The sequence below is a fragment of the Lipotes vexillifer genome, unplaced genomic scaffold, assembly GCF_000442215.2.
Source record: "Lipotes vexillifer unplaced genomic scaffold, Lipotes_vexillifer_v1.1 scaffold90, whole genome shotgun sequence".
Lineage (NCBI taxonomy): Eukaryota > Metazoa > Chordata > Mammalia > Artiodactyla > Lipotidae > Lipotes > Lipotes vexillifer.
The window spans coordinates 2311789-2320573 of NW_006782310.1; the positions used below are offsets into that span (position 1 = coordinate 2311789).

At 39.5% G+C, this 8785-nt stretch overlaps 1 pseudogene; it reads right to left on the reverse strand.

Annotated features, from left to right (window-relative positions):
- LOC103083584 (elongation factor 2-like) overlaps positions 1-8785 on the reverse strand; it is a 28716-nt pseudogene that overhangs the window by 5134 nt on the left and 14797 nt on the right.

An 8785-nucleotide genomic window follows, 5' to 3' on the forward strand; every position in this document is an offset into this window, starting at 1 on the left:
CAGTTTAAAAGAAGGCAGACACACAATGCCAACTATTTTATCAATTCATTTCTATGAAAAGTCCAAAACGGTCTCCCATCCCCCCTCCCCACACCTTCCACTTGCCAAATAAATCCCTGTTGTGAGGGTAATTCTGTTACCTCGGAAGTCCTGTTATAAACGTCAGTAGAAAGGGTTATCAAGCGTTAACGTTGGGAGGTGGCACCGAGTGGACCCTAAAATCCCGTAGGCGGAGCATCACTGCGTCCGGACGTTATCGCGGTGTCTTGAGGAGAATTCGCGGCTCGAAGCTGCAGTCAATCATGGCGGAGCAGATGCTGCTCCGTGAGTTGTTCAGGAAGTTGTGCAGCTGGACTGCCTTGCTTCAGGCCTCTGCTCTTGCGCGTCTCCGCCACGACCTGGCTGGAGCGCTGGTGTTGACGAAGGGGCCTCTGGGCAGGACTGAAAGTGGTCACACACACACACACACACACACACACACACACACACACACACACACACACACACACACACACACACGGGAAGGCCTGGCCGCCCGCGCGTGTGGGACCGCAGGTGGGCGGTGATGCCAAAGGGCTCGCTGACGGGCAGGTAGGCCTTCACGACATGGGGGTGCGGGCCACCAGGGACTCCTCGAAGACGCGGCCCCGCTTCTGTACAGGACGCCACCAAGCATTTGTTCCTGACCCCGGCTCTCCGCAAGGTACTGGGCTCCAGAAACCCGCGCTGGCTGTCAGCATGCGGCGTAGAGGCGGCGCCGGGCGGACGGTGGGGGCGATCAGAGTGGCATCCCGGGCGGCGTCGCATCTAGGACCTCGAAGCGCACTTCCCGCGTGTTCTCCTGGCACAGCGCCCCCACTGGAGGCCGGCCACGACGCTGTACTTGCTCTCGTTGAGGGACTGCACACCCCTGATGATGTCGGTGTGGATATCGGGGGCGGTGCCTGCGCACGAGATCTTGCGGGCCTAGGCCACATCCCACTCGTACTTCTCTTCCAAGTAGTTGGCCAGGCCAGTACTTGACCTCCTGGTGGGTGGACACCGCGCTCCTGCTGTCCACCGCCAGGTCATTGGGGAAGGGCCGCGCTTCCATGTGCAATGGATTGCACTTGTTGCAGGTCTTGGACAGGCAAAGCACATTCGACTTTTCGGAGACGGTCTCACGGTACCAGATGACATGGTTGGATTTCTTGATAGGGGATGCAAGTGTGGTCCTTCAGGCAGATCACCAGGTGCAGCTCAACGGAACCTGCAGTGATGTGCTCCCCGACTCCTTGATGATGCACTGCTCCCTGGGATCCGACTTGGCCTGCGGCTTCAGCCCCTCCACCTGCCCAGTTTGGGCAGGTTAGCCGGGTTCTTGGCTTCCACAGTGAGCCTGAAGACCAGGCTTACACTGAACTTCATCACGTGCGTGTAGTGGGCGTGCTCAAAGGTCGTTATGGTGCCTGTCTTCACCAGGAACTGGTCGACACCCACCAGGCCCACGATGTTACCGAAAGGCAAGTAGCTTTGTGGTTGCCAGGGGCTGGGATGGGGGGTGGCAGCTAATGGTATAGGGCTGCTTTTTGGGGTTATGAAAGTGTACTGGAATTAGATAATGGTGATGGTTGCACAACCTTGTGATTATACTGAAAATACCCAATTGAAAGAGGTGAATTTTTATGGTAGTGTATGAATTATAGTTCAATTTTTTAAAGTTAAATACAGTATTACTGATACCAGCACTGAATAAAGCTACATGCTGAGTGAATCTCTGCATGATGAGTCAATTTTCATGTGAGTCTGATTTGACATCCAGTGCTTTTTATTATCTCTATGATATGTGAAGGGAAATTTGTAACTTTAAGTAATTATATTAGAAAAGAAAAAAGGCTGAAAATTAGTGATTTAAGCATCCAAATTAAGAATATATGGGAAAACAAACCCAAAGAAAGTAGAAGGAAGATAAGGGGGCAATAATATCTGAAATTAACAGAAAGCAAACCAACAACAACAAGAAAACAACCCTAGAGATTATTTAAAAGGTGAGAAATTACCACTTTGAAAAATATAGCACCAATGAATACATCTGGCAAAATTGATCAAGACAAAAGAGAAGAAACAGAAGAAACAAATACAACTTACGAATGTAAAGCAGAAATATTGCATACAGAGGATATAAAAATAAAACATTATTAACAATATTGTATCAGTACATGTAAAGTTTAACCAAATGAAATAAATAAAATTCAATACATGTTCACAATTTATAGTAAACTATAAAAAAACTAAAAAAATCATATTTAGTGGTGAAACATTAAAAGTCTCATCTTAAAAATCAGGAACAGGGAGATAAGTGAGCACATTTTTATTGCCTACATTTAACAGAGTACTAAAGGATCTAGACTAAACAATAGAAGAAAGTAAAAATATTAACTCATTTTCAGATTGTCTAATATTAGTGAATTAATGACAGTTAAAATTATGAGATTAAATATGTAAAACTATATAATAAAGGTATATTAGCATATTTACATATAATATATAAAACTAAATGTGATTTGGAAAAGATGAGAGAACACAGTGTACTGTTTCTTAATGTGCATTATGAGTGCACAGATACTCGATTTTATCAGTGTTTGTTGTCCTTTACATATATGTTACAGATATTTTTACATGTATGAAATATTTCCTATTTCAACATAGAAAGGTGCTATTCTCTAAAAAAAATATTATACAGTCTCTGCCTTTTATATGGAAAGGATGCATTATGAAAAACAATACATAGAAAAATTAAGGCAATATCAGTATCTTAATACAAGTAAATAAGTGATGCTGCCATGAAACACACTTTAGTGAATATATTTCCTGAGTATCCAAATATTACAGGTGGTAAGTTTGTAAAAATGTACTTTTAATTGTAATAGAAATGAGTATCCCAGAGCTAACTGTTTGTAAACAGGAGTCATGTGAAAATACTGTTGGTCAGCATGTTTAAGATATGGCTGTGACTCTACAGAACAATTGGAAAGTTTAATAATTTGTTTTATTTTTTATTTCAACTGAGAGCACAGAATAATCATCCAGTTTGCTAAGCTTATTTATAGTATAATAAGAATTTTGATATAACCACAGTAGTTGCAGGGTGATTTACACAATATAAGGAAAGGATTTATTTTTGATGTGAAGAAGAGTATTATTATATTGAATATCATCTGGTAGAAGTTAATAAATAAGATCTGAGGTTGTCTTCTTGTGATGTTAATGACAAACCTTTTCAAAGGTTGATACATAATTAGGTTCAATACATCATCCAGCAAAGATTGCTTTGGGCTTAAAAGTTTAAAATTTGCTAAGACTGCTAAGTTTCTGTAGTTTGAACATGGACATCTCAATGCTTTGCTTGATAAGCTGAATGTTCTTTATAGTATTTGTTGTTGTCTTGCAAAGAGGATAGGGAGCTTAATGATGGTATGATGCCAAAGAGATAGAAATTAATTTTAACTGATAATCACTGTTTATGCCAGCGTTCCAAATATTGGTCCTAATGTCATTTAAATACAAATATCCTGAACTTACTAAGTACATTTCAAAAGACAATTTATTAACCATATTATTTTCCACACAGTTAGCCAGCCAGATGTATTTCCATTTTGTATGCATTTGCAGGAATAACCTATATCAAAGAACACTTAGATTCCACTGTATAATGTGATGTGTGGTTTTGTCTGACTGTATATTTCTCCATTGCATAGACAGAAAGTGGGTGTCCTGTCGTGTTTAACATGATTAACTTTCTCCTAATGTACCACACACAAGAGCTTTCGCTTGCAATCCAGTATGGACTGGTCATTTTATGTTCCAGTACAAAATAAAGAGTCTTTGTCAGGTTATTCAGAGGGAAATCACCAGCTCAGCTCTCTGAAGTCTTGGAACAAACTATTAGTTTTTAATTAACATTATAATTAATCCAAAAATTTTCAATAGTTCTTTTCAAATATTTAAACATGAGATAGGCACAAGTATAATTTGATTATCCTGTCTCTTTCCAAATTGTATCTTTGGGAAAATTGTTTTATGTGAGAAACCTAGTCCATTTTGCTAATCTGAGGTTGAAGTCATTTTCCAGACATGAAAAGTTTTTGCTTAAACTTCACTACACAAAATCTGTGAAAATGAAATAACATCAATTTTGTCAAATAATATTGATAGAATGAATAAAGAGCTAAAAACCAAACTTACTGAAATATTCTGAAAGTAACTGTGGTGCTAAGCCACTAAAAATCCTACACAAGATTCGTAATCCTACGTGAAATCCATTGTGTGATATCCTCAACTATGTTTGGAATACTAAATGACTGCTTTCTTTTATAGCCCAAATATGACTGTAGTGCTTTGATTGCAGTAATAGCCCCACTAATTTTCTCCTTCCAGTGTTCACCTTCTTTTGCAATGTGACTTTGCAGCATCTACCACTAAGAGGTGGAGTCTAATCCCTTGCCTTTTGACTTTAGGCTGGGCCTGTGACTTGCTTTGGCTGACAAAATATAGCAGAAATGATAGGGTGCCAGTTCTGAGCCTTGGCCTTGTGACCTTCTGTTCCCCCTTGTATACCACGAGGTCAGGCTGCTGTAAGAGTATGAGAGACAACATGGTGCAGGGCTGAGTCAGCGTGGTTTTCCCAGCCAGCCAATACCCTAGGCCTGTGAAGGCCCAGCTCAAATGAGCAAGATCTGTAATGATGCTTAGCTGGCCTGTGGCTTACTGCAGTTGCTGAGTGAGCCTTCCTGGGCCCACTTGAGACCCACCCAGTACAAGTGAGCTAAAATGAATGTTTATGATGCTCTATGTACCTGCATTTTTTGTGGTTGGTTGTTACATGGCCTTAGGGCAGCAATGGATAACTCATATGAAGACTATTGTTCCCAGTTAAGTATTCGAGACAAAATTCTATACTAAGGATTGGTAGACATTTTTTTATAAAAGTCCAGGTAGTAAAAATTTTTGGTTTGGTGAGTCACATGCTGTCTCTGTTGCATATTCGTCTTTGTTTTGTTTCTTTTTACAACCCTTTACAAATGTAAAAACTATTCTTAGCTTTTGGGCTGTACAAAAAGGGCTGCTGACCAGATTTGGCCCATGGGCTGTAATTTACTGACCTCTGTTCTATATCAGGCAAAGACATGATATTGCTAACATGATGCAGAATAAAAGATGCAAAAGGGGCCCAAGTTGCAAAGTAATGTGGTAAAATCTAATACAATTTTTAAAATAGAATTATACAAGTATTTTTTTCATTTTTCATTTTGTATGTTTCTCTTCAGTGGTGTGCTGGTAAAATTTTAATAACCACCTGTCACCATACCACCAGTTTCAACCAGTCAATGGAGTGGAATTGAGAAGAGATGTATACAATTGGCTCACATGAGCTAGTAAGAGCTGACTCCAGCGGACCATTGTACTACCCACCTATGGTACTGCTTATACTGTAGTTCGGTAGTAATTATATAAGAAATTGATTATAATCCATACAGTAGGTTTTCCTTAAACTGATTTACTCCTTTTGCTTACCTCACCTTCCTGATCCCAGTAAATTTTGGTTTTGTGAGCCCTGGTCCTGGAGAACACTACTGTCCTTACAACTGTCTTCTGTGAGTGACCCGAGTCACATTTATCTATGACCTAGTTTCAAAGAAAATCCCTTGAGGATAAACTTACCTGTCTTTGTTTGCTCTCCTCCAGTGGAAGAATAGGAAATTATCTTATTTTCAGGCATGTTTATTTACAGTCCTTTGAAACCTAATTAAAAAGAAAAACATTTAACTATCATGAATCAAAATTAGTTTTAATTACACTAAAAATTGTCAACTCAAGAACTGGTAAGGTCAGGATAGATTTCTAATAGTATACAATTTATATATGTAAAAATCAATACTAAATTATGTTAAAATATAAGGAAACCAACAATATACTCTTTTTCCTGTGATGACTTCTATGAACCTATTTAGGAAAACCAAATATAAAAATTCTCATTAAAGAGGCATCTTTGATCCCCTGCTCTGCTGTTAGCTTAAATAGACACTGGGCCTGAGTACTAGATAATTTAGTATTCATCATTGAAGCTGTGGGCTCAAAGCCCTTTGGGAATTCTAGAACCTACATTGTTTCATTTCATATGATAAAGTTAAACCTTGCTGTCATCTCTTCTTTACATTCCCTCAGTTCCTTTTTTTAAAATATGTTTTATTATGGACCAAGTCAAATATATACAGAGGTAGAGAGAATTACCAATGTAATTTGATTGCAATAATGGCCTCAAAATCTCACGTGACGAAAGTGAATTAAGGTGATTCTTACCCAGCACAACTCAAAGGGAACCCAGCACACAAAAGGACTAGATAACACAAGTCAACAGAAAAGGAAAGATAGCAGAAACTGATCCAAAGTTACTCCAGAGTGTGAAATTACCAGATATAAACCACCTAACAACTATGCTTAACATGTTTATAAATGTAACATCAACATTTTAAATTTCAGAACTAAAAATTATGTAAATTGATATTGCAGATTTGAAAAGAAGCTAGTTAGAAATCCATGAACTGCAAACTGCTATGTAACTGCAATTCTAAACTCACTGGTTCAATTTAAAAGCAGTTATGACAAGACTGAAGAAAGAATTAGTGAAAAAGTTCAGGAAGAAAACTATCTTGAATATAACAATACAGAAAATACAGAAGCAAGCATAAAATTCAGTGTGCTCAACCTCCACTTTCAGGAAGATGGAGTGAATGTAGTTATCCCTATTCCTTCCTCTGCATACAACAAAAAACCCTGGACATTATATATAAAACAATCATAAGACTTTGAAAGGTGGAGAGAAGAAGGCAGACTGGCTAGGCACCTTGAGATCAGAGGAACAATGAGGTGGTAAGTTTCCAAGATTTTCTTTTTGTCTGATACATCCCATACTTGAAGCTAAAGAAACCAGAAATCCAGATATGCCAATGCATGCAGACCAAATAACGCTCTGACAAAAGCCTGCTCTCTCTAGCCAAGGGACCAGGAAAGGGGCAGCTTAGCAAGAAAGAATAAATTTGGATAATAACCTCTCCACTCCAGCCAAACACCACAGAAAAAACTGACCCCACAAAGGCAGAGTGAGGAGCCTAGATGATTTCCACTCTTGCTAGGTGGAAACGAGGCACCCCCAATTTCCTGCTGGGGTAATGTCAGAAGACTCTGATGTCCTGTAGGAATCCAGGACTTCCATCCCCACTGGTTGGAGGCAAGGCTCCCCCATCTCAGTGTCAGTGGATACAGTGTGGGGAGACTGGACTTCCACACCTCCCAACAGCACTAGTGAGTACCTCTTGTCTTCCCCACTGGGGTGGCCTCAGAGCAAGCTTAATAGTGAGTCGCAACTTGTACTGCAGTCCAGCAGTAATGAGGCCACACCCTCTCTGTGGTGTCAGTGGCGTCCATGTCTGAAGCAATGACTAGGCACTCCTACCTCTCCCGGTGAAGGAGGTGTCAGTGAAGATCCAGTGGGGAGCTAGAACCCACAACCTATTCTCAGCAATAAGAAGTAGAAATTAAAACCTCAGTGAGATATCTATACACCTATCAGAACGGCTAAAACAAACAAAATAATAGTTGCAACACCAGATGCTGGCAAGGATGTGGAGAAACTGGGTCACTCATACACTGCTGGTTAGAGTGTGAGATGATATAGCTACTATGGAAAATAGTTTAGCAGTTCCTTTTAAAACTAAAAATGGCTTGTCAATATGACCCTGCAGTTGCATTCTTCAACATATATCCCAGAAAAAGGAAAACTTATTTTCACTCAGAAACTTATGGAAGAATATTCTTAGGAGCTTTGTTCATACTACCCAAAACCTGCACACTACCCAGATGACCTTCTGTGGTACATAGTGAAACAAATTGTATACATCTGTAGTGTGGAATACTATCCCACAGTAAAAGGGAACAGACTCTCTATACACTCAACAACTTGGATGAACCCCATATTAATTATGCTGAGTGAAAAAAAGCCAATCCCAAAAAGATTTGTATTGCATATTCCATTTTATTCATGAAATAACGTAATTATAGAGATGGAGACCAAATCATTGGTTGTCTAGGGCTAGAGGTGGGAAAGGGGTGACATCAGGGAGTGTTATGATGATGTACAGTTAAGTATCTTGATCATGGTGGTGCTTACACAGAGTTACAATGTAATAAAATTTCATAGAGCTATATATACACACACAAATAAGTGCATGTATTACTGGTGAAATCTGAATAAGCTCTATGGTTTGTGGTTTGATATTGTACTATAGTAACTCATGATGCTGACATTGAGGGATGGTGGGTGAAGCAGACAGAAAACCTCCTTGTATATTTCTTTAAACTTCCTGTGAATCTATAATTATCTTGAAATAAAAAGCTTACAATATATAAAGCTATAAAAGAAAAGAAAAAAATGATACCTAGAAAATCCTCATAAAAATCAATAAACTATAAATAAACTATATAGAAGAACATGTCACAATGGAACTTAGAAAAATTTTTGGACAGTGATTATGAATATAAACATACCATAACACGTGGGACAAAGCAGAGCAGTGATTGGAGGAGACAGCATGGAGGTGGGAGGGAGTCCATTTTAAAGAGGGTATCAGGGAGAAGTCCTCTTTGAGAAACTGACGGCTGAGTATAATGAACTGAGAGAATGTGCCAAAAGATCTTAGGGAGGAGTCATCCAGGAAAAGCGGAGATGCAAAAGTCCTAAAGCAGGAAT